General features: G+C 48.9%; 1 protein-coding gene and 1 pseudogene across 3 annotated transcripts in view; one reads left to right on the top strand and one right to left on the bottom strand.

Moving 5' to 3' along the window:
- tenm1 (teneurin transmembrane protein 1) overlaps positions 1-27123 on the bottom strand; it is a 1545585-nt gene that overhangs the window by 936354 nt on the left and 582108 nt on the right. The window lies entirely within an intron of this gene.
- LOC140422827 (5S ribosomal RNA) lies at positions 14018-14136 on the top strand (annotated as a pseudogene).

Below are 27123 nucleotides of genomic sequence, written 5' to 3'. Positions count from 1 at the left end.
AAAGCAAAATAAAGATTCACTTCATGAGTTAAATCAGAGTGAGAAAAAATGCGAATTTTTTTTACATTAAAATAAATTTATGTCAGCTTTCATTTTAGCAAAGAAGATAGCAATCACCACCAGTGACCAACTGTCCCATATTGTATGCGGTCGTCCTGTAACTTCGCCTTTGGACCATATTATATCTCTCTGGGATTATATCTGTCCCATATTTTTGATGAATTTCTTGGGAATTAATCTGGGAGCCTGGGGCCTTGTCTTGCTGCTGACTGCATGGGGAAAAATCTCTGCTCACGGCCATTGAAATTGGAAATCCTGATTGGTAGATAATCCCGCATTGGCCCAAAATTAGGATCAACATCAGGCGGTAGACCCGTCATGAGTCTCCGGTCCTGCCCAGCCACCCAAAATGGACTTCCCGAATTATGTAAATCCCCTCTTTTCAATATCATTTGCGGGTTTGAATCCTGATCCTTAGCCCACCTGCTGTGCTCCACCAATCCCTCCCAACAACCCCCCCCCCGCCTTGTGGGAGCTCCACCGGGTGGTCAAGGTGGTAGGTCTATTGCCCATGTGCCACTGTACCATTGCCAGGCTGTAGAGGGAGGGTCCTCCAAGGGTATTGGGTGCGCTTGGGCTCGGGGCAAGGGTTTGCGCTTGGGATTATACTCAGGGATGGGGGTTCCATGTCTGGACTACCCCATCTCTCCCTGAGCAATCTGAAGTTCACTCTTTGCATGGCGATTTCAGACAGCTCCCTGTTCAAAATCATCATCCTTGTTGGTGAACTGTGAAAACTTTGAAGTGGTCTTCTTAGTTTGAACTGTTCCGCCTGACAGTGGATGAGCAGATCAGACAGTTCATTGAAGATACAAGCCAGGAAGCCTCAAATACTTTTCCTTTTTTCATATTTGTTCACTCAACCCCATGCTTTTGACATTGCTGCTTTTTGAAATGCCTGAGCCTTCCTAGAGAGCTCACAACACTTGAAAAGCTTTGAAATCCGCTGAGATCCTTTGAAATTCTTTATATGCATTCAATTTCACTTGGGCAGTACCTTTAACTAGCTTTTGACTGACAGCTTGATGCTTTATGTACTGCAGGCAGGATGTTTGATTATTTATCTTTTCCTTCATGCTTGAATACATCTGCAATGCCCCCCCCATTTATCTGTTTATGAATATCCTTGTTCTGATTGACACTGCTGGCAACTCCAAAAATAGTAAGTGCTTTTGGTTCCTCTTTTCTAACTGCAAGTTGTGGAGAGATGGGAGGTGTGTGTGTGTGTGGGGAGAGAGAGAGAGAGAGAGTGAGGGGCGGGGGATAGGGTCAGCCTCATCTGTCACTCTCATCTGTGCGTGGTGTGAGACTGGGGTGACCCCTTATTTCAATGGTGGTGGGGGAGGAGGATGTTCCTCTTTCCTGAAGGGTTGGAGGTGCTCCCCTTGGAAGCAGGGTTCACCATTTCTGTTGTGGTGGAGAGGGGGGGCCTATCCCTCAACGCTGAGATCAGGGCGCCCGGTAAAGATGGTGCCCCCAGATTATTAAGTTCAGGCTGGCCAGCGTGCTAGCCGCTATGCATATTTTTGCATGCTAAAGGTGAGGAAATCCACCTCATCGACGCTTCTAACGTGCGAACAGGAACCACTCTGGTTATCCTGGTGGTGGGAGTACTTAGTCTCGAAACCAGAGATTCATGTCCCATGCCTTTGTTTCAAGCAAAATCGCACTGTGCACCTGCTTGTTGGCCACAAGTTGGAGAAGCAGGACCCAGAGAGCTAAACTGGAAGATCGCAGATGTGCATTCTACTTCTTTATTTTATGGAGGGGTTGATTATTAAGGATCCCTCCCCCAACCCCGCTTTCACCAACTTTTGGTCCATGTCACCATCACCATTCACACCCCACCACTCTCACCAATGTCTCCACTAGGGTTCCTCCCCCACTCTCGATCTGACTGAATTTCTCCGCCCCCCCCCCCCACTCCGATTCTTTCCAAGGAACACCGTGCTCGCACCAGCTCTCCAGTCTGGGTGCACGGTCTAAGTGTCCCTTGTTTTATTTCCTAAGAATTGTCGCCTTGATCACAACAATAATCTATTCATCATTTTATTTCTGATGGTTCCAGGTAAGCACATTGCCTGATGTCATTCTGAACCACTGAAATGAGGAAAATCTCCAAGACAGCTTCAGCAAAAGTTGGCATCCCACATCATTGTTTGCAATGTTTGCAAATTGATTTTTTTAAAGTTGCCAAATACTTTGCAGTTGAGTCAATTTCCTTTTAAGGGCTTGACTTTTTTTTCCTGTAGGAATCAATGCTTCAAGCTTTGGAATTAACTACCGTATTCAATGGTACTTGAGTTGTCAGCATCCTTGAGTTAAATGTGCCACGATTCCTCTTTGTAATTGCTGTCCTGTTGATAGCCGTGTGTGTGTAAACCTCATATAGGAGACAGCCTTGACTATGATAGCCTCTGGTAAACTGTCAATTGACACACAGTGGGTGGAATCATACCAGAATTTGGCAAAGTGTCAGGCTCAGATTGAAACTGGAGTGTAACTCTCCAGTTGCACAGACCATTTTTCTCTCCAAATATAAAACCTCTCTGAAGGAAAAAAGGACTGGGTTATGTGGACACTTAGGTGGGGAGGGCCTCATAGAACTGGCAACCAGTTCCACGGAGATTGGGCGCCATCTTTAAAGCACACTTGATCAGCACTGCAGCCTCATGACTCCCAGGCCCCATCACAGAGGTGCCAGCGCCACTCCCCCCAGCAATACTCACGAGCATTCCACCCCCTCCTCATTGACCCATCTCCCAAAATCCCACCACACATCAATGACCACCCCCCTTGCCCCGTGGGGCTCCCACTGGGTTCCACCCTAGCACTGCCTGCTAACACAGGTTAGCACTGCCAGGTTGGCACCACTGGGTTGACACTGCCAGGTTGGCACCACTGGGTTGACACTGCCAGGCTGGCAAGGTGCCAACTTTGCAGTGCTAACCTGTGCCAGGGGCAGGCCAGGGCATGTTCCTCTCCTCCCGGCGGCTATACTTACCTCTGTGCCCAAGAGTGATACCTTCAACCGCTTCTCACTTGGCTAAACCAGTTGTAAACCTTTCCGGAATGACGTGAAAATCTATTTAAATCTATTAGCTTCATGCCCTTTGTGGGTGAGAACCTCGTGACAACATTGGCGAGGGGCAGGGAAAATTGGGAGACGCAATCTGTCTGGCGAAAATCTATTTTCCCGATTCTCACGGGATTTCTGCCCGCGCTGCCAATCCCGTGCATGGCTAGTGTAGGCCCAATGTCGCCTTGCCTGACACATATGAAATAGCCACAGGCGGGATGTACTGGAGGATTGCTGTAATTTGCGGAATCATATCCCAAAGTGCCATCTGAAAGGTTAGACAACCAAGTAGCAGGAAAAAGCGACAATTTGAAGGAGTCTGGAAGCAATAGAAAATGACACTGGCCGGGATTCTCCGAGCCCGCGCCGGGTCGGAGAATCGGCGGTGACGCGGGAAATTCCCGCCACGCCGCTCCGACGCCGGGATGTGATTCTCCGGCGACCGGAGAATCGGCGCCAATCGCGCCCACGTGGTTGACACGGCACTGGTCGGGGATCGCTGAAAGAGGCCCCCGTGGCGATTCTCCACGGTTGACCGGCCGAATTCCCGCCAAATTCCGCCGTGTCGCACTGGCGTGGTACCAACATGGTACCACCCGGCGGGAGCTCGGATCCGCAGCCAATGTGGCTGTCCTGGTGGGGGGCGGGGGGGATCTGACTCGAGGGGGGGCCTCCACGGAGTCCAGGCCCGCGATTGGGGGCTACCGATCGGGTGCCCGTGAACTGGAGGGGGCCTAACTCCTTCCGCGCGGGCCGCTGTAGGTCTCCGCCATGTTGCTCGGTGCCGGCGCGGAGACTGCCACCACGCACATGCGCTGGTGCAGAGACGGCCGTTGCAAACATGCGCGCACCCGCGAGCGGCAGTGCAGGATCGCCTTTCGCTACCGGAGCAGCGTGCAGCACTCCGGCACTGCGCTGGCCCCCTGAGGACCGCTGAATTCTTGAGACAGGAGACCCGTTGATGCCGGCGTACGCCACTCCGGTGTGTACGCTGGCGTCAACACTTGGCTGGGTTTTCGGAAAATCCCGGCCACTACCTTTTTCTGCTTACATCGAACCTGGGGCAGGATTCTCCGTAATCGGTGCGATGTCCGTCAACCGGCGCCAAAAATGGCGTGAATCAGTCCGGAATTCTCCACATCTTGAGGGGCTGAGCCCTTACCTTGAGGGGCTAGGCCCGCGCCGGACTGATTTCCGCCCCGCCAGCTGGCGGGAAAGGCCTTTGGTGCCCCGCCAGCCGGCGCGGAAATGACTTTGCCGGGCGGCGCATGCGCGGGAGCGTCAACGGCCCCTCATGCCATCCCCGCGCATGCGCAGTGGAGGGGGTCTCTTCCGCCTCCGCCATGGTGGAGACCGTGGTGAAGGCGGAAGGAAAAGAGTGCCCCCACGGCACAGGCCCACCCGCGGATCGGTGGGCCCCGATCGTGGGCCAGGCCACCGTGGGGGCACCCCCCGTGGCCAGATCGCCCCACGCCCCCCCCAGGACCCCGGAACCCGCCCACGCCGCCGTGTCCCGCCGTCCCAAAGGTGGTTCACTCCACGCCGGCTGGCGTGGTTTGACAGCAGCGGGATTTCGGCCCATCGCGGACCGGAGAATTGCTGGGGGATTCCCGCCCCCGCCGCATATCCGGTGGCGGAGAATTCACGACACGGCGGGGGCGGGATTCACGGCGGCCCCCGGCGATTCTCCAACCCGGTGGGGGGTCGGAGAATCGCGCCCCTGAGCTCAACACATTGCATGGCACACATTGGTTCTTTCCACATTGTGACAGAAATGTGTTATTTGTTGAATCATTGCTTGCCAGAACTAAAGAAATGCCAAGTTATAAGTCAGTTTCCCACACTAAAAACATACATCACAGTCTGGGATGGTAAAAGTATTTTATTAACAGGAAGGCAATTTGTATTATTATTTTTTGTGCACTCATCCATTGTATCACCTTCTACTGGATCATCATGATTTTCCTCCAAAACAAAATCAGATTTATACTCGGACTGTGTGCTGAAATATTAACCTTACCCTTGAGTATTTAAACTCTATCCCACATGAATGCTGAAATTCAGTCTGGTCACTATCACTGTTAGTAACGTTTAGTGTAAAATGTCAAATCAATCCTGAAAATTTCTCCTCAGTATTCCTCACCACTTTTTCTCCTTAGGACACGTCCTCATTTTTTGCTGCTCGTCTTCTAATACCCCACCCAGGTGGTCAATATTCAGAGTGTGTGTGCGTCCAGACAGTGCACAAGATATCTGATTGCAAAAGTTATCAAAATTAAACCCAATCCGCATTCTTTCAGCCAATGACTGGCGTCAGTTGCTGTTTAGCAATTAGAAGTTGAGAACCTGAGTTGGATTTCTCCCTCGGGTGTGATTGAAGTCACATATGTAATATTCCAGTGCTGCCTTTGCTGCGGTCACCTTACCCAGCACTAACCAGGGTTAAGGATTGTGGCGTTCCTGATTTGCATGGTTCAGCAGGTGACCCCCATGTCACCACGCCCCATTCAAATACTTTCAAACCAATTCCAAGAAGATACAAGTCAAGAATCAAAACCTATTCTGAATTTAGCAGAATGAGATATGGCCTGAGAAGTGTTGATCCTGTCATGCAGGGAGCCGGACCTATGTACGTTGCTGACCTCAAGGTGTTCAATTATGCCATTCTGTGCAAGAACAAAATCAAGGTTTCCGCCTCTTTATAAAATCAGGGGCGGGATTCTCCGACCCCCCGCCGGGTCAGAGAATTGCCGGGGGCTGGCGTGAATCCCGCCCCCGCCGGTTGCCGAATTCTCCGGCACTGGATATTCGGCGGGGGTGGGAATCGCGCCGCGCCGGTTGGCGGGCACCCCCCGGCGATACTCTGGCCCGCGATGGGCCGAATTCCCGCTGCTGGAATGCCTGTCCTGCCGGCGAGAATCACACCACCTCTCTTACCGGCGGGACAAGGTGGCGCGGGCGGGCTCCGGGGTCGTGGGGGGGGGGGGCGCGGGGCGATCTGGCCCCGGGGGGTGCCCCCACGGTAGCCTGGCCCGCGATCGGGGCCCACCGATCCGCGGGCGGGCCTGTGCCGTGGGGGCACTCTTTTCCTTCCGCCTTCGCCATGGTCTCCACTATGGCAGAGGCGGAAGAGACCCCCTCCACTGCGCACGCGCGGGGATGCCGTGAACGGCCACTGGCGCTCCCACGCATGCGCCGCACGGCAAAGTCATTTCTGCGCCAGCTGGCAGGGCACCAAAGGTCTTTCCCGCCAGCTGGCGGAGCGGAAATCAGTCCAGCGCGGGCCTAGCCCCTCAAGGTGAGGGCTCGGCCCCCCAAGGTGCGGAGAATTCCGCACCTTTGGGGCGGCGCGGTGCTGGACTGATTCGCGCCATTTTTGGCACCGGTCGACGGACATCGCGCCGATTGCGGAGAATCCAGCCCCAGATCTATGTTAAAATTATAACTACAAATGTGACCCTTAAGTTGAGGTAGTTCTGTGGTGTAAAATAAACCACGTTCCATTTCAGGCCCAAACGCCCAGATCATATGCTCGCATCTTAAGTATAGTCTGGCTAGATGTTGAATTAAACCCTGAGTACCTTTGCCCAATAATGCATCTCGTGCCAACACGTGGAAGAACAGTTTGAACTGGACCATTCATTTCTCCATTTCCATTACTACCCTGATGCCTTTCTGAGCATGCTTGCCAGTGTAGTGACATATTAGAAGTGGATTTATGCTGTGGGAACAACTAAAATCTAGACTGGGGATGTCTTCGTACCTCATATGAAAAGAAGATTTGGATATATAAAGCATCTTTCAAGACCCAAAACACTTAGCAGTCTGTAAAGCACTTTTGAAGTGTAGATCACTGTTATAAGATGAGAAATACTCTGACAGCAGCATTCAGGGAACATTCCAAAGAGCTTGATTATCTGTAGATTGATTCAAATGTTCAAATAAAATAAAGTGTAACTGGCAATCTGGTACCAAAGCAACAACGTTCCCTTCACAAGTATGTAGGAATGTTATGAGAATAATAGAAATTGGTTTCAGCTCAGAAAATAGTGGTTCATGGTCATTTCCTTTCCGGACTGAAAGGTGGCAGACAGAGGTGTTACCCAAAGGTCAGACCTGGGTCACTGCTTCTTTTCCATATAAAAATGTCTTAGATATTTGAGTACAGAGTAAAATTTCAAAATTTGCCTTGATACCAAACTTGGAGGTGTGGCAAACATTGAGGTTCATGACTTTAACAGGCGTTGGAAAGCTCAGCCGAATGGTTAGACAAGTGGCAGATGGAATTTAATACAGAGGAATGTGAAGTAATGCATTTTGGCAGAAGGGATAGTGAGAAACGTGATGGCACAATTCCATAATGTGAGCAGGGCCGAGGGAGCTCAGGATTCATCTGCATTGATTTTTGAAGGTACCAGAACAAATTGAGAGGGCAATTAGCAAAGGATGTGACATATTCGGCTTCATAAATAGTTTACAAAAGCTGAAAGTTATGCCAGACTTTTTCACAGCTCTGGTTCGGTCACAACTGGAGTATTGAATCGAGTTCTTGTCACGACACATTACAAAAGGATTTGAAGGTCCTTGAAAGTGCAAAGATGATTTTATTTTTTATAAATTTAGAGTCCCAATTATTTTTTTCCAATTAAGGGACAATTTAGCATGGGCAATCCACATGACCGGCACATCTTTTGGGTTGTGGGCTGTAACCCACGCAGCCACGGGGAGAATGTGCCAACTCCACACAGTCAGTGAACTGGGGCCGGGATCGAACCCGGGTCCTCAGCGCCGTAGGCAGCAGTGCTAACCACTGTGCCACCCTGAGTGCAAAGAATGGTTCCCGAGATGAGGGATTTTGACTGTGAGGTTAGTTTGTTGAAACTATGGCTGTTCTCCTTGGAGCAAAGAAGATTGAGTAGAGAGTCAATAGAGGTGTACAAGATTATGACAGGTTTGGACAGGTAGGCAAAGAAAAGCTGTTCCTTTTAACGGTTGGTACAAGGACACAGATTTACGGTTTTGGGCAAGAGATGCAGAGGGGATGTGCGGAAGTTTTTTTTTCCACGGCGAGTAGTAATGACCTGGAACTCACTGCTTCTGAGGGTGGTGGAAGTGGAGATGGTGATTTCAAAAGGAAATCTGATGGGCATTTGTGAGAGCACAATGGTTAGCACTGCTGCTTCACGGCACCAGGGTCCCAGGTTTCCGGTTTCCTCCCATAACACCTGAAAAACATGCTTGTTAGGTGAATAGGACATTCTGAATTCTCCCTCAGTGTACCCGAACAGGTGCCGGGATGTGGCGACTAAGGGATTTTCACAGTAACTTCATTACAGTGTTAATATAAGCCTACTTGTGACACTAATAAAGATTATTATTATTAAATAAGCATAGAGGGAAAACGCAAGGTATTGGGGCTGACTAAAGAGCTCTATGGGAAGCTGGCAAGATTTCAATGGATTTAATGACCTGCTGTAATAACTCTATGGGCGCAATTCTCCGATCTCATTGCACTCTTACTCAAGCAAAACAAGGCCGGTGACCAGTGGGAGAAGCCATAAACGAGAACCGCACCAGGTGCCAAACAGTTTGTGATGCAACCGGCCCGCCTCCCATAGGCGAAATCGGGATCTTGCCATAGCGAAGCGAGAAACCGATTATCCCCACTGAAGACCAATTTCCATACAATTACAGAGAGCAACCCCATATCCCACTGCCTCCCGCCATTCAGCGGCCTCGTCAGCAAGTGCTCATGCTGGCGCCAATTAGTACTGCTTCTGAAAACGTGAACCTGGCGGAAGGGCTTCTGTGGGGAGTCAAAGAGGCAAAGAGTCCGGGAGCGCGGGGCTTGCTGCCCCTGTGCTCGGGGGCAGGGTCCCTCTGCAGGGCAGGGCTGCCATAGAAGGGTGGGGGACAGTCGCTAGGAGGGAAACTGGGGGCAACCGCTTGTGACATCACCATCCAAGCCATGGATCATTTACCCATTCTGGAGGCAACCGTTCTCGCTGCCTGTCTTTCCCACCGACCACCCATAACCCCCAATGACTGCCGAGGCCTCCAGCCGTGCAGCAGATGGCTATTGTTGACAGGGAATGGCAATCGTGGTTAAGTGAGCACTTCACACATCCCAAGTAGATTTCCATGGGTGGGCGGACCATGTAGCATGTGGGAGTCATTGCCTAGCGTGTGGGAGTCATTGCCTAGCATCCCAATCACACCTTGATGCCTGGACACTGTGCTTGAACATTGTGGGAGGCAACACCACACACGCAGCAGCCAACATACAAACACCCAGGGGATGGGACACAGCTCCGGGGACATGTTCATGGCCTGAAGGTGGGTGGGTGTCACGTTGCCGGGGAGATGCCTGGAGAGATGGGCCAAGGGATCAGAGGTCGGCCCTCATTGCGGAAGAAAGCGACAGAGGCATCATATTGGTTGTGCACAAGGGTTTTTAATGTGGTTTACAATTCCCCACTGTCCCGATGGTGCCACCCCCACCTCGTCAACAGGACATCCAACCCCACCAATCCCCATCCTCCCCTCCTCAGTGCCCTCAGTGATCCTCAACATGCTTGGCCCTCCAGTTCTACCACTACATCTAGGTGTTTCCCAGGATGCACAGCAGAGATGGAGGTAGCCAGCTGCTTACCTCGTCCTGTGTCCTTCGATGCCACTGACGGGTGTCTTCTGGGGGCTCTGAGGCGGGAGGGCCCCGGCGCACTTGTCGATGGCACGCACACAGCCATGCCACCCTGTCCCGTGTGCTGACTTTGAGATGCGGCATCATCAGAGCGGTGGAACTTGGGGGAGCTGGTGCCCACTGTCGCCACTCCATGGGACAGGTCCTGCTTGGCACCCGGCACCTCTTCCTCCCACTCAGTGCCCATAGGGCCTTGGAGTTCACCTTGGGATGGAGGGGCAGCTGGCTCGAGCCCCGGCCTCCCTAGCATCATCTGGCTCTGCCAGCCCTGGCGGTTCCCCATGGTCTGCACCATAGTGTTGACACCCTCAGTGATGTGCCTCAGTAATTGGACCACGCTCAACAGTGCTTCGGCAATGCCCACCTGTGAATGGGACAAGCTCCGCAGCACCTCAGCCATGCCCATCTGAGAGTGGGACATTTCTGGCAGAACCTCATCAAGGTTGGTCTGGTACTGGGTGACATCCCCCAGTGAGTCGGACATTCTGGCGAGACCCTCAGCCACTGACTGCGTGACGCCTTGGTCACGTACACACATGGTTCCGACGTCATGCACCAGGCTCTCCACTGCGGTCACCACCATAGCAGTATTGGCCTCGGTGCCATGCATTGCCGGAGACATCTCCAAAGCCCGTAGCCTCTGGGACTCCTCCAAGCAGCTATAAATCTGCTTGAGTGATGCTGACATCTCCCTCTGAGTGTCCCAGCTTCTCCATATTGTCTCATTCAACTCCGGGTACCTCTATACCACAGGCTCAGCATCAGGCTGGGGCCAAGCTGGGTCCTGGAATCTAGCAATTCTCCCACTGCTGCTCCCCTGGGGGTTCCTGCCTCCACCTGATGTATATCAACATCAGTATGGTGCTCACCAGATTATGCTGCAGAAGCCTAACCACTAACATGTCCCACTGAGGTGCGTGGCTCTGCGCTGATAGAGGTGGAAGTGACAGCTGTGCCGCGACTATAATGATTGCATTCTCGGAGCTCTCGTCGGAGGTAGTCTCATGGGTGGCAGGAGAGGGGCAGCCCGGGATGTGCCGTGCTGTCGGCTGGAGGACCTGCGACAGAATGGACATGTGGTCAGTAGGAGGGATGAGTCAGTCAATAAGCAATAACAACTCACATTTGACAGATCCTCTGGGTGGAGCCCGGTGGTCACTCACCTCGGCAGCATCAGCCAGCCTCCGCGTGGGTGACCATCCTGTCCTCAGCCACTCCCGTCACCTCCAGGACTGCTGCTCACAGGAGATAGGGCATCGGCACCCCTCCATCAGTCTGGGCCCTCTCCCGACGATTATGGGAGAGCTTTTCCTCAGGAAACACAGAGAGGGCATCATTAGCCACACGCATGGTTCACAGTGGTGGGAAGGGGGTTGAACGGGGAGGAGGGTCGCATGGGGAGTTGGGGGGTGTATGCTCCCTTGGGGGGGGGGAAGTGGGGGGCATTGGTGTCTGCTCACTCATGCTGCCCGGTGTCGGATATTGGCTTTTTTTTGGCATTGAAGGCCAGTCCTCCTGGTCACACTCCTCGAGTTCACAGCTGCCGTCACCCCATCCCAGGCAGCACTGGCTGCCCTATGGCTGAATCTCCTGGATCCTCAGGTGAACAGAACACCCTTCCTGGCCTCCATACCACCTAGGAGCCTCCCCAGATCTGCGTCCTTGAATCTTGGGACTGGTCTCCTCAGCGCCATCATTGCAAGCTGGCTGGGGTTGGTTGAGCAAGTGCAACTTAGGTGCTGCTTCACCTTGTTAGGGGGGGACTGCCGAGTGCGGTCCCAGCGAATCCGTTGGTGAGCCTTCATTTGCGGAGAGACGCCCGTGGGACCTCTTTAAGTGCACCAATTAATTTTGAATTGCGTTGCCGTCCTCGCTGGGCCGAGCACCAGGAAGCTCGCGGCAATTCCCGCTCGCTACCACAAAATTTTTCCGGATTTTATGGTTGAGCAGGAGAGACAAAAAAATGAAACAACAGTTTGCATAGCACATTAAGGGAGCAATGAGGTAATAGACTGGGGTGGGGGCGGGGGTGAGAGGGTGGAGTGAGGGGCTGTGAGGGTGATGTCAGTGGGAGTACCAGGTCTATAACTAGACCCTAGAAAGCATGGATCATCAGTTGGGAGGTAATCAGTAAGTGGGTTTTAATTCAGTAACCCTGAGAGTACAAGAGTTCAGAAATAAACAAACATCGAAAAACAATAAAATAAAACAGAAGTTTAGTGCTTTTAACAGAATAACATACTCCAAGGTGCTTCAGAATAACATTGTTAAAATTTGATACTGAGCCACACAAGGTGATATTTGGGCAGACTGCCAAAATTCTGATCAAATAGGTACGTTTAAAGGCTCATCTTGATGGAGATAAGAGTGGTGGTGGGAATGGTTTCTGGAGGGAATTCTAGAAATTAGGGCCCACACAACTGAAGGTGTTGGCCACCGATGGTAGAGCAAATAACATTGGGCCAGAAGAGAAAGTCGTTGAAGAAGGAAGTGACACAACAACCTGGAGGCTTTTGTAGCAATGTGATGGGAATATCAGAAATTTGACTAAACCAGACACATTTAATATTCAGGGGTTTAGTGTTCAAAAAGGAATGAAAAGACAGAAAAGTAAGGTATGTAGCCCGGTATGTCAGGAACAACTGGAAGGAAAAGGAAGTTAACCCTGAGGGAGAGATAAGCTTCAGAAAGAACTACTTTGAGTAGAAATCAAATGTGAAAAAAAAAATCAAAGTTAACACTCCAGACAAGCCACTCAATACCAGAAGTTTTCTCTTTGAGGAGAAAAACGAGGTATTTGAAAGCAAGCATCAAAAAGCTATTTCAATCAACCCAAAACAGATTGAGAAAACACAGATGATTTCGAGTCAGAGTGGCTGAATATATGCTTGCCTGTTTCATGATTCGGCACACAAGGAACGGCAGTGGTCTGAAGACCCGGTATTTGTAAATGACCCTCTGTATAGGAAATGGAATGTGACACTGTCAGCACCGAATAATCCATTTGAACATGAAGTGGGACCAGATTAAATACAAGACCATGGATAACTTTAAAACATCTAAAATCAGAGATGAGAGATGAGATGAGAGAATATTTAAAACAGATGGACGTTTTGTTCAGCGAAAGATAACAGGGATTCCTTTAAAGTCGCATAGTCCCAGTTGACCATATGCTGCTTTCCCCTTTTGAGGGAGAGAGCTGACTCATGGACAATTATGAGCATTCACCACAAATAGATCTTCAAGCTTAATGACCTTAAATCCTAAATAGATTAACAAAACAACTTAAAAGTGAAATAAAGAGAGTCCATGCCCTCTACAAACTCTACAAGGATATGAAAATGGGCTCCATGCAACGAGCATGGGAGAACACAAAATGAAGTTGGAATAAAAAAGGGGGGGAATCAGAGGGGTGAAGGTGGAGGCCTAGAATTTACTTCTAAGCAGTCCTCACTGCTTGTGGAAGGTATGGTGGTGCTAACACGATTTGTCCATTCTACACTTTGCATGCTTTATCTCCTCCACTTGTAACACTCGGTCCTTTATCTCTAATCGAAAATGGAAAAGTAAGTTCCATGTGCATTGAAAAATGTACAATCAATAGACCAGTTTGGATACAATGTGAGGTTCTGGCTGTTGTATTGCAGTGCAGATGAAAAATTATCTGCCAACGACTTTGTGCTTTTGAATCTTAACAAGGTGCGATTTCCTACTTGAACTTGTTTGGTACTGCAGTGCTGAGTAGTGAAAGCTGTAACTCAACACCAGTTGAGGTGACAGAAATAGGGAGTGATGGAAATACTCGGCAGGTCAGGTGGCGTCTATGGAGAGAGTAAAACCGAGTTCACATTTCAAGTGGATAAAATATCATTGACCTGAAATTCTAACTCTGCCTCTTTCCACAGATTCTCTCTGACCTGCTGAGCATTTTGTAGCATTTTTTCTTTACATTTCAAATACCCAGGATTCGTAGTATTCTGCTTTTTGACCAGTTGGAGATAATTAAGTATAATCAGTAACATGGTGTAAACTGCTCACTTAACACCTGTCTGAATGAAAAGTTCAACTTGCTTAATAAGCTTTCTTAAGAAAGGACTATTAATATAAAGGGGAATATTTTAGTGATTTGTGGCCGATTTAAACAACTGCCAGATTTAAACACTGACAGTTTAAGTGCTTATGACTATACTAGTCTGAAAACGCCCGATCTCCTCTGATTTTGGATGCTAAGCAGACCCAGACCTGGTTAGTACTTGAATGGGTGACCACCTGGGAATAACAGGTGCAGTAGAGGGGTGCCTGGTAGCACAGTGGTCAGCACAGCTTCACAGCGACAGGGTCCCAGATTCGAATCCCAGCTTGGGTCACTGTCGGTATGGAGTCTGCACGTTCTCCCCGTGTCTGTGTGGATTTCCTTCAGGTGCTCTGGTTTCCTCCCACAAGTCCCGAAAGACGTGCTTGGTAGGTGAATTGGACATTCTGAATTCTCCCTCCGTGTACCCGAACAGGCGCCTGAGTGTGGCGACTAGGGGATTTTCACAGTAACTTCATTGCAGTGTTAATATAAGCCTATTTGCGACACTAATAAAAAATATCATCATTAAGTGGTGGGAACTGTACGACAATAACAAGAGGAATGCTGAAGGGTATAAAACAACAGGGACTGATCAGGGATGCAGAAACTCAATGAAAATTGGTCACATTTTCAGAAGGTACCAAAGTCAAGAGAGGCAGTAGCAGTCCATAAATTGTGGAATAAAGGAGAAATTACTGGAAAAGCTCAGGAGGTCTGACAGTATCTGTGGAGACAAACATTTCATGCCTGTCTGACTTTTTTCAGAGCTAAAATGATGGAATGAGCTCAGCAAAATATATGACTGCACTGAACAATCACAAGCAGTCTAACGTGATATATTTTCTATACGTCACAATTGTATTTCTCGTCACAATGTGAGGCAAACCGCAATCAATGCAAAACAAATTGGCATATTTTAGATATAAAACCAATGGAAACAATCATAGAACACAGAACATACAGTGCAGAAGGAGGCCATTCGGCCCATCGAGTCTGCACCAACCACTTAAGCCCTCACTTCCACCCTATCCCCGTAACCCAATGATCCCTCCTAACCTTTTTTGGACACTAAGGGCAATTTAGCATGGCCAATTCACCTAACCTGCACGTCTTTGGACTGTGGGAGGAGCAACTGGAGGAATTCCACACAGATACGAGGAGAACATGCAAACTCCACACGAACAGTCACCCAAGGATGGAATTGAACCCTGGTGCTGGTACTGTGAGGCAGCAGTACTAACCACTGTGCCACAATGCCGCCGATGTCCTGCCCCTGAACATGATACTTCACAACGTCTTATGAGGAAAGCCTAGGCAGACAGGGCATGTGTGTGGTGGAGACAGGTTCAATCAAGGCATTCAAGAGGCACTCAATCATAACGCTCTTATGGAGAGCCGATGCAGACATGATGGCCCAGACTTTAGACTTTGAACTTTCTTTTATCTCATCTCTGAGGTTTGCCCATGGTAGCTATTGGGTGAGTTATTACTAAGTTGGCATTGGGTCTATAGAGAGCCATTGGGATGGGCAGAGTGGTGTAGGTTGGCATGGAGGGTTGTGCGTAGGTACAGCAAGCGGCATAGGACATGGGGACTCTGTTCTAGGGGGAAGGGCTAGAGGATGTTTCATGTCTTTGTTGGCACGGTGCTGGAGCTGTGTCTAACATTCTGCTCAGCCTGCCTCCGCACCTTGCATCTTCCTCACCATACCAGGGTCTCCCTCCCGACTTCTAACCCAACCTGACTGTTCTTAAAAGTCAGTTTATAAGAAGAACATAAGAACATAAGAACTCGGAGCAGGAGTAAGTCATCTGGCCCCTCGAGCCTGCTCCGCCATTCAATGAGATCATGGCTGATCTTTTGTGGACTCAGCTCCACTTTCCGGCCCGAACACCATAATCCTTAATCCCTGAAAAAACTATCTATCTTTATCTTAAAAACATTTAATGAAGGAGCCTCTACTGCTTCACTGGGCAAGGAATTCCATAGATTCACAACCCTTTGGGTGAAGAAGTTCCTCCTAAACCCAGTCCTAAATCTACTTTCCCTTATTTTGAGGCTGTGCCCCCGAGTTCTGTTTTCACCCACCAGTGGAAACAACCTGCCCGCATCTATCCTATCTATTCCCTTCATAATTTTATATGTTTCTATAAGATCCCCCCTCATCCTTCTAAATTCTAACGAGTACAGTCCCAGTCTACTCAACCTCTCCTCATAATCCAACACCTTCAGATCTGGGATTAACCTAGTGAATCTCCTCTGCACACCCTCCACTGCCAGTACGTCCTTTCTCAAGTAAGGAGACCAAAACTGAGCACAATACTCCAGGTGTGGCCTCACTAACACCTTAAACAATTGCAACATAACCTCCCTAGTCTTAAACTCCATCCCTCTCGCAATGAAGGACAAAATTCCATTTGTCTTCTTAATCACCTGTTGCATCTGTAAATCAACTTTTGCGACTATTGCACTAACACACCCAGGTCTCTCTGCACAGCAGCATGTTTCATTATTTTATCATTTAAATAATAATTCCTTTTGCTGTTATTCCTACCAAAATGGATAACCTCACATTTGTCAACATTGTATTCCATCTGCCAGACCCTATCCCATTCACTTAGCCTATCCAAATCCATCTGCAGACTTCCAGTATCCTCTGCACTTTTTGCTTTACCACTCATCTTAGTGTTGTCTGCAAACTTAGACACATTGCCCTTGGTCCCCAACTCCAAATCATCTATGTAAATTGTGAACAATTGTGGGCCCAACACTGATCCCTGAGGGACACCACTAGCTACTGATTGCCAACCAGAGAAACACCCATTAATCCCCACTCTTTGCTTTCTATTAATTAACCAATCCTCTATCCATGCTACTACTTTACCCTTAATGCCATGCATCTTTATCTTATGCAGCAACCTTTTGTGTGGCACCTTGTCAAAAGCTTTCTGGAAATCCAGATATACCACATCCATTGGCTCCCCGTTATCTGCCGCACTGGTAATGTCCTCAAAAACCTTCACTAAATTAGTTAGGCACAACCTGCCCTTTATGAACCAATGCTGTGTCTGCCCAATGGGACAATTTCCATCCAGATGCCTCGCTATTTCTTCCTTGATGATAGATTCCAGCATCTTCCCTACTACCGAAGTTAAGCTCACTGGCCTATAATTACCCGCTTTCTGCCTACCTCCTTTTTTAAACAGTGGTGTCACGTTTGCTAATTCCCAATCTGCCGGGACCACCCCAGAGTCCAGTGAATTTTGGTAAATTATCACTAGTGCATTTGCAATTTCCCTAGCCATCTCTTTCAGCACTCTGGGATGCATTCCATCAGGGCCAGGAAACTTGTCTACCTTTAGCCCCATTAGCTTGCCCATCACTACCTCCTTAGTGATAACAATCCTCTCAAGGTCCTCATCTGTCATAGCCTCATTTCTATCAGTCACTGGCATGTCATTTGTGTCTTCCACTGTGAAGACCGACCCAAAAAACCTGTTCAGTTCCTCAGCCATTTCCTCACCTCCCATTATTAAATCTCCCTTCTCATCCTCTAAAGGACAAATATTTACCTTAGCCACTCTTTTTTGTTTTATGTATTTGTAGAAAATTTTACTATCTGTTTTTATATTCTGAGCAAGTTTACTCTCATAATCTATCTTACTCTTCATTATAGCTTTTTTAGTAGCTTTCTGTTGCCCCCTTAAGATTTCCCAGTCCTCTCGTCTCCCACTAATCTTTGCCACTTTGTATGCTTTTTCCTTCAATTTGATACTCTTCCTTATTTCCTCAGATATCCATGGTCGATTTTCCCTCTTTCTACTGTCCTTCCTTTTTGTTGGTATAAACCTTTGCTGAGCACTGTGCAAAATCGCTTGGAAGGTTCTCCACTGTTCCTCAACTGTTTCACCAGTTTGGTGGAGCCAGGAATTCTCCCGACTCGGCACATCCAACTTACTGATGAAAATTCAGGCAAATGACTCAGTTTCTTTCTACAGCGATGCTGCTAGACCTGCTGACTATTTCCAGCACTTTGTTTTGATGTCAGGTAGCTGCTTGCTGTTGAGTAGGCAATCTGCCCTCAAGCCACCCTCCTTCAGAATAGCTTGGGGTTGGAATGATGGCAGGGAACTGGAAGGGAGGGCATCAGCAGCAAATTGCGTGCCTGTCCGCCTCTGATCTAGACCCCAACCCTTTTAAAAATCCAGCCCCAGGAATCAAACATTGACAAATAGCTCTCCTCAATTGTAGTGTCCCTATCTGACGTTGAAATCAACAATAGAATCTGAGGACCACTGTTCTTTACAGCTCCCCTTTCCTGGTTGAGTGCAGCTTCAGCAACACTCAAAATGCTCGACATCATCCAGGACAAGCCAGCGTGCATGATTGGCACCACATCCACAAACATTCACTCTCTCCAACAACATTGCACATTGGCAGCAGTGTGTCCTATCTACAAGATGCATTGCAGGTCCTCCTTAGACAGCACCTTCTAAACCCACAAACACTATCATCTAGAAGGACAAGGGCAGAAGATGCATGAGAACATCACCACCTCTGATGCATACCCTTTTCATGACCATTATAAACAAACACAAATCTCCCAAACCAAGCAAAACAGAAACTGCATGAAGACTGAAAAGCTATCACCCCAGATGAAGAAAGAAAATAGGGAAATCTGTGATTTTTAGAAGACAATCCTAGACCCATAATCTTGCAACATGATTCAAATCTGCATATTTTACGATGGTTACCCAGTTTCAGGTAACATTGCATGAAGATTTTAGAATAGGGAAAGCAGACTCTGAAAAAACATTTTTTAAATACTACAATTTGTTGTTCCTGCAGCGAGAAATAGTTTCAGGAATCCTTTCCCAGTGGATGATATTGAGCAAGACATGTAAACATGTACAGGAGATACTTAGATGCATTTCTTGAGTATAACTCAAAGTTATAGTAAACTGCCAGTAGGTGGGTAAAAACTGATGAGGGTGTAATATAACAATTATCGAAATATTGGGATAGATTTCTCAACTCCAATGCCTAGGTGTTAAACATTGCTACACCAGTGTTCTGTCATGAAAATCTGGCTGGGAGGATTGCACATTCCTTACAAAATGCAACAAACTTTCCTTCCATTCACTTTAAGAGAAGGCAAAGAAGTGTCTGTTCCAAATATATCATGCTCCTTGGCAGATTTCTCTTTCTTCATTTTACACAAGCAGTACTTAGCCCCAGGTGTCAAAAAATGAATAATGATATTATGTCTAAAATTAGGGCAGGACTGCAAGTAAAAGTTCTCAATTAAAAATTATTCTGGGGAAAAGAGGCATGGCATATAATGTCCAAGTATTTTCAAGGAATCGAGGGAAGAGATAGCAAAGGCATTAGTGCACTCATTAGAAAGAAAGTTTAGTACCAGAGGTCTGGCAGGTAGCTAACAGTATACCAATACTTAAAAAGGAAGAGAGAGGATGTCCAAGGAACGATAGAAGGAACGTGTGGAGTGCTAGGAACAGTTCTCATGGTCACGATGTTATAAAGAGAATGAGACGCACTTGGAAAACAGATTTCAAATGATGAGTAGTACCGCACTCCTGTATGCTTCACCCGGTGCCTGTGCCTATGTATTTACATTGTGTATTTATGTTTGCCCTATGGTTTTTTTTCATGTATGGAATTATCTGCCTGGACTGTATGCAGGACAATATTTTTTACTGTACCTCGGTACACGTGACAATAAACAAATCCAAATAAAGAATTCAGGAGAAATTTATTTGCAGAATGAACAAAGAACAGTACAGCACAGATAGGCCCTATAGCCCTCCAAGCCTGCGCCAATCAGATGTCTGGCTAAATAAAACCTTCTGCACTTCCATATCCCTCTATTTCCAGCCTATTCATGTATTTGTCAAGATGCCTCTCGAACACTGTTATCGTACCTGTTTCCACCACCTCCCCTGGGAGCACGTTCCAGGCACTCACCAACCTCTGTGTAAAAGATTTACCTTGCACATCACCTCTAAACTTAGTCCCTCACACCGTCAACATATGTCCCCCAGTAATTGACTTTCCCACCCTGGGAAAAAGCTTCTGAATATCCACTCTGTCAGTGCCACTTATAGCTTTGTAAACTTCTGTCAGGTCACCCCTCAACTTCCGTCATTCCAGTGAAAACAATCTAAGTTTATCCAACCTCACCTCATAGCTAATACCCTCCAGGCAAGGCAGCATCCCAGTAAACCTCTTCTGTACTCTCTCCAAAGCCTTCAAATCCTTGTGGTAGTGTGGCGACCAGAATTATATGCAATATTCCAAGTGTGGCCGAACTAAGGTTCTGTCCAGCTGCAGCATAATTTGCTAATTTCTATACTCAATGCCCCAACCAAAACAAGCAAGCAAGCCATATGTCTTCTTTTTATAAAAACATTTTGAGTACCCAATTATTTTTTCCAATTAAGGGGCAATTTAGCGTGGCCAATTCACCTATCCTGCACATCTTTTGGGTTGTGGGGGCGAAACCCACGCAGACACAGGGAGAATGTGCAAACTCCACACGGACAGTGACCCAGGGCCGGGATTTGAACCCAGGTCCTCAGTGCCGTAGGCAACAATGCTAACCACTGTGCCACCGTGCTGCCCTAGCCTTATGTCTTCCTGACTACCTTGTCCACCTGCATTGCCACTTTCAGTGATCTGTGGATCTGTATTCCCAGATCTCTCTGCCTGTCAATACTCCTAAGGGTTCTGCCATTTACTGTATAATTCCCACCTGTATTAGACCTTCCAAAATACATTACCTCGCATATATCTGGATTAAACGCCATCTGCCATTTCTCCGCCCATGTCTCCAACCGACCTATATCCTGAATCCTCTGACAATCCTCATCAATATCCGCAACTCCACCAATCTTTGTATCGTCCGCAAACTTACTAATCAGACCAGCTACGTTTTCCTCCAAATCATTTAAACAGCAAAGGTCCCAGCATTGAACCCTGTGGAACACCACTAGTCATCGTCTTCTACTCAGAAAGGCGAGTGATGAGATTATGGAGATTACTAACACAGAGTGCGGTTGAGGAAAGTAATGTAGACACATTTAATTGGGGCATAGTTATCTTTATGAGGGAGAAGGAGATAGAGGATGATGCTGATAGAGATAGGTGAGAGAAGTTATGCTAATTATATATTACCTTCAAACCTGGTTCAATGAGGCATGCAGGAGAGCATGTCAAGAGCAGCACCAGACATGGTTGAAAACAAGGTGCCAAGCTCGTGAAGCTACAATGCAGGACTACATGCACAACCAATAGATAAGTTTAAAGTTCTGTGGTCATACCACATCCAGACAATTAAACAATTAACTTGAAGAGGAAGATGCACAAACATCCTCAAAAATGCCCAACAGATCTGTACAAAAGAAAAGATGAAACATTTGCAACCATCTTCAGCCATAAGTGCTGAGTAGATGATCCATCACATCCTGTTCCTGAGGTCCTCAGCATCAGATAACAATCATCATTCAATTTGATTCCCTTCAAGTGATATCAGAAAATGACTGAATGGACTGGATGCAGTAAAGGCGCTGACAGGCTGGCTGTAATACTGAAAACTTGTGCTTCGGAATGAGATGTGCCTCTGGTCAAGCTTTTTCAGTGCAGCTATAATATTGGCATTTAATCAGCAATATGGTGATACCCCCTATCATTCACAACTCCTTAGATAATAAAACAGTCCATGTCCATATGCAGCAAAACTTGGATAACATTAGGCTTGGGCTAATAAGTGGCAAGTCTTGTCATGCAAGTGCCAGACAATGACCATCTCCATGAAGAGAAAATCTAACCATCTCCCACCATCAACATCCTGGGGATACCATTGACCAGAAACTTAACTGGACCAGCCATATAAATATTGTGGTTTTCTCACCTCCTGACTCTGCAAATCCAGTCTACAATCTACAGATCACTTGTGCAATGAAATACTCTCCACTTGCTTTGCAGAGTGCCGCTCCAATAAACTCCAGGTGCTCAGCAACACGGAAGGCAAAGCAAACGGCTTCATCAATACCATATCCATCAGTTTAAACATTCACTCCCTGCACTATCGGCGCACAGTGGAAATAGTGTGTGCCATTTATAACCTCCTTTGATAATACTTTGCAAACATGCAACCTCTAATACCGAGAAGGATAAGGACAGCAGTTGCATGGGAACTGAGCCATCAGCAAGATCCCACCTAATCCATACACTTTCCTAACTTTGAACTATATCACCATTCCTTCATTGTTGCTGGATCAGAAACCTGGAACACCCTTCCTGAAAGCATTTTGACTTTAGTAGTTCAAGAAGGTCGTTCATGCCTGCCCAAGGGCAATTAGGGCTGGGCAACAAATACTGACACTCACATCTCACAAGTAAATTTTTAAAAATCAATTAGGTGTTTAATTACATTCAAGTGTACAATAAATGTGAAATCACCTATGTACAGGAACAGGCTATAGCTGTGATTGTTGAGTTGGAGGTACATTATGTACAATATGTGTCTCTGTCAATAAACCCTTATATGTGTATAAATGATAGGCTCCAGTTTTTTCCTTCCCTGGCTATCTGAATTCTAATAGGACAGGAGGAGGCTCAAATGGAATGTAAACATCAGCATGGATTGCTTGTGCTGAATGTGTCTGTGCTATATACTCTGTATAAATTTAGTAAGTCTATTAATTGAAGATTCCTTAACATACTAGAACATAAGGATGATACAAGATGGTATGATACAAGTAGGGGAACTGTTACTCTAATATGAGTTTTGTGGTATTATAGGTATTACGGTACCTGATAGGCTAAAGCAACATTGGTGGAAACTGTATGCTTTCTATTGGTTAGAGTGTATGATAGCTCCGCCCTGATAGGCAGGGTATAAGAACCCGTGCCGCCCCTCATTCTGTACCTGAGCTGCTGGGGGAAACATCTAGCTTATTAAAGCCTTCAGTTGGACTACAACCTCGCTTTAGTGGTCATTGATCGTGCATCAATTTAATAAGCTAGTTTTTTAAGAAGTAAGGATGGAGCTCCGAATCAAGCCGGAGTGTCTGCAACTCAGCCCCCACGCGGCGAACTCAGCAGCAAACTTTAAGCACCAGCTGGCGTGCTTTAAAAGGTATCTCGAGACGGCCGAAAACGAACCTACGGGAGAGCAGAAACTCCACGTCCTGCACTCAATGGTGAGCCCAGAGATTTACACCTTCATCGAGGAAGCGGAAGACTTCGATGCAGCAATAGAGCTGCTAAAAGGACACTATATTCACCCGGTAAACCAGGTCTACGCCCGGCACCTGCTTGCAACAAGGCGACAAACCCCTGGGGAATTGCTGGAGGAATTCTACTGTGCACTCCTGGTGTTGGGCAGAAGCTGCGGCTGCCCGCAAGTTTCGGCGAGCGAACACATGGAACTCTTAATCCGGGACGCTTTCGTGGCAGGTATGATATCATCACAAACCCGCCACGCCTGTTAGAAAAGGACACCCTGGGTCTCAGGGAGGCATGGGCCCTTGCAGGCTCCCTGGACATGGCCTCCAGGAATGCCCGCGCTTATGTTCCCGACCGTGCGGCAGCCTCCTGGGCAACGTGGAACCCCTCCGCGGCTGATCCCGAGACTTCCCCCATTCCCCCACAGGCCTGCGCTGCAAGGCGGCCTGGCAACCCCGAGGGGCCCCGTTGCTACTTTTGCGGGCAGGCCAAGCACCCCCGCCAGCGCTGCCTGGCCCACGCATCCACCTGCAAGGGATGCGGCAAGAAGGGCCATTCCGTGGGGGGTATGCCAGGCCTGGGCGGTTGCCGCGGTCTCCAGCGGCGAATGCGGACCGGGACCACTATCTTCTCCATGGGCCCCGTGTGGCCAGCGGTCGCCGCCACCTCCATATCCCAGGGCCACGTGTAGACCCCGGGCGCCGCCATCTTGTTCTGCGGACGCCACGTTGGAGGGATGGGCGCCGCCATTTTGTGCACCCCAGCCATGTGTGACCAATGGGAGATGCCATCTTGGATGAAACCCCAGGACCCCAGCTTGGCTGACCAAACACTGCCCGAACAGAACTCTCAACTGCTGCGACTAGCCTCGGTGACTCTGGATCAGTCTCGGCCTCGAACACTCTCAACCGCTACGACAACCGTATTCATCAATGGGCATGATACGTCCTGCCTAATGGACTCTGGGAGCACGGAGAGCTTCATACACCCCGACACGGTAAGGCGCTGTTCGCTCCTTGTCCACCCCGTTAATCAAAAAATCTCCCTGGCCTCCGGTTCACACTCAGTGGAGATAAAGGGGTTTTGTGTAGCAAACCTCACAGTCCAGGGAAGAGAGTTCAAAAATTTCTGTCTCTACGTCCTTCCCCACCTCTGCGCGGCTACACTCCTGGTTTAGACTTCCAGTGTAACCTTCAAAATCTGACCTTCCAATTCGGCGTCCCTATACCCCACCTTACTGTCTGCGGCCTAACAACCCTTAGGGTCGACCCGCCTTCCCTGTTTGCGAATCTCATCCCGGATTGCAAACCTGTCGCCACCAGGAGCAGACTCTACAGTGCCCAAGACCAGATCTCTATTAGGTCAGAGGTCCAAAGGCTACTGAGGGAAGGGGTCATTGAAGCCAGTAACAGCCCCTGGAGAGCTCAAGTAGTGGTGGTAAAGACCGGGGAGAAGCATAGGATGGTCATCGACTACACCATCAACAGGTTTGCACAGCTGGACGCGTACCCTCTCCCCCGCATATCCGACCTGGTAAACAGGATCGCGCATTATAAGGTCTTCTCCACGGTGGATCTCAAGTCCGCCTACCACCAGCTCCCCATCCGTACTAGTGACCGCAAATACACTGCCTTCGAGGCAGATGGGCGGCTCCATCACCTCTTCAGGGTTCCCTTCGGTGTCACCAACTGGGTCTCGATCTTCCAGCGTGAGATCGACCGAATGGTTGACCGGTACGGTTTACGGGCAACATTCCCGTATCTCGATAATGTCACCATCTGCGGCCACGACCAGCAGGACCAGGACACCAACCTCCGAAAATTTCTCCAGACCGCTAAAATTCTTAACCTTACATACAACAAGGATAAATGTGTGTTTAGCACCGACCGTCTCGTCATTCTCAGCTACGTAGTGCGAAATGGAGTTATAGGCCCCGACCCTGAACGCATGCGCCCCCTTATGGCGTTCTCCCTCCCTCACTGCTCCAAGGCCCTGAAACGCTGCCTCGGGTTTTTTCAGCTACTACGCTTAGTGGGTCCCCAACTACGCGGACAAGGCCCGTCCCCTGATCCAATGCACAGTTTTTCCCCTGTCGATAGAGGCCTGCCAGGCCTTCAGCTGCATCAAAGCAGACATTGCAAAGGCCAAGATGCACGCCATTGATGAGTCCCTCCCCTTCCAGGTCGAGAGCGATGTGTCCAACGTAGCTCTGGCGGCCACCCTCAACCAAGCGGGCAGACCCGTGGCCTTCTTCTCCCTTACCCTCCATGCTTCCAAAATCCGCCACTCCTCAGTTGAAAAGGAGGCCCAGACCATAGTAGAAGCTGTGCGACATTGGAGGCATTACCTGGCCGGCAGGAGATTCACTGTCCTCACTGACCAACGGTCGGTGGCTTTCATGTTTGATAATGCACAGCGGGGCAAGATAAAAAACGACAAGATCTTGCGGTGGAGGATCGAACTCTCCACCTACAACTACGAGATCTTGTATCGTCCCGGGAAGTTAAACAAGCCTCCTGACGCCCTTTCCCGCGGCACAGGTGCCACCGCACAAGTGGACCGCCTCCGAGCCCTCCACGAGGACTTCTGCCACCCGGGGGGTCACTCAATTTTTCCACTTCATCAAGACCCGCAACCTGCCCTACTCCATCGAGGAGGTCAGGACAGTCACCAGGGACTGCCAAATCTGCGCGGAGTGCAAACCGCACATCTACCGGCCAGAGAAAGTGCACCTGATAAAGGCTTCCCATCCCTTTGAACGCCTCAGCATGTACTTCAAAGGCCCCCTCCCCTCCACCGACAGCAACACGTACTTCCTGAACGTGATTGACGAGTACTCCCGGTTCCCATTCGCCATCCCATGCCCCGACATGACCGCAACCACCGTCATCAAGGCCCTCCATAGCATCTTTGCACTGTTCGGGTTCCCCGCTTACATACACAGTGATAAGGGGTCCTCCTTTATGAGCGACGAACCTCGTCAATTCCTGCTCAGCAAGGGCATCGCCTCGAGCAGGACGACAGGTTACAACCCCCCGGGTAACGGACAGGTAGAGAAGGAGAACAGAACGGTCTGGAAGACTGTCCTACTGGCCCTACGGTCCAGGAACCTCCCAGTCTCCCGCTGGCAAGTAGTCCTCCCGGATGCCCTTCACTCCATCCGGTCACTGCTTTCTACGACCACCAATCAGACACCTCACGAATGTCTCCTGGTCTTCCCTAGGAAGTCCTCCTCTGGGACCTCGCTCCCGACCTGGCTGGCAGCACCCGGACCCATCCTGCTCCGAAAACACGTCCAGAGGGTCCATCTGCTCCATGCTAACCCCCAGTACGCCTACGTGGCGTATGCCGACGGCCGATAAGATACGGTCTCCCTACAGGACCTGGCGCACGCCGGAACCTCACGCACATTCCAGCCACCAGTCCCACCCTCCCCTCCACCGCAGCGCCTTACAGGATAATCGGTCCTTCTGCCGCCCCCATCTAGGCCCCCACACTCACCGACACCCCCCGCAGGCGCTCCCTTCCCAGGACAGCCGCTTTTCCCACCAGCGCCGTCTCGGGTTGACTAAACCGCCATGGAGATCGAATTCACACTCCTGGAGTCACAGACGCCCGAGCCTCCATCAGAGTCACCACCGAAGCTCCAACGATCACAGTGGATGACCAGGGCCCCCGATTGACTGATTGCTTCATTTTAACTGTAATCTGTAAATATAAACCATCAAATGTACATAGCTACCAGACTTGTAAATAGTTATTAAACACTGTACGGAGGTATTACGATACCTCCATAACTAATTATACCATGTTGCTATGTTTTGTAGTTTCTGGCCACCACACCCGCCGGACTCTTTTTTAACAGGGGGTGAATGTGGTATTATAGGTATTACGGTACCTGATAGGCTAAAGCACCATTGGTGGAAACTGTATGCTTTCTATTGGTTAGAGTGTATG

This window comes from Scyliorhinus torazame, chromosome 5, assembly GCF_047496885.1.
Source record: "Scyliorhinus torazame isolate Kashiwa2021f chromosome 5, sScyTor2.1, whole genome shotgun sequence".
Taxonomy (NCBI): domain Eukaryota; kingdom Metazoa; phylum Chordata; class Chondrichthyes; order Carcharhiniformes; family Scyliorhinidae; genus Scyliorhinus; species Scyliorhinus torazame.
This window is presented reverse-complemented; position numbering and strand designations above follow the sequence as displayed.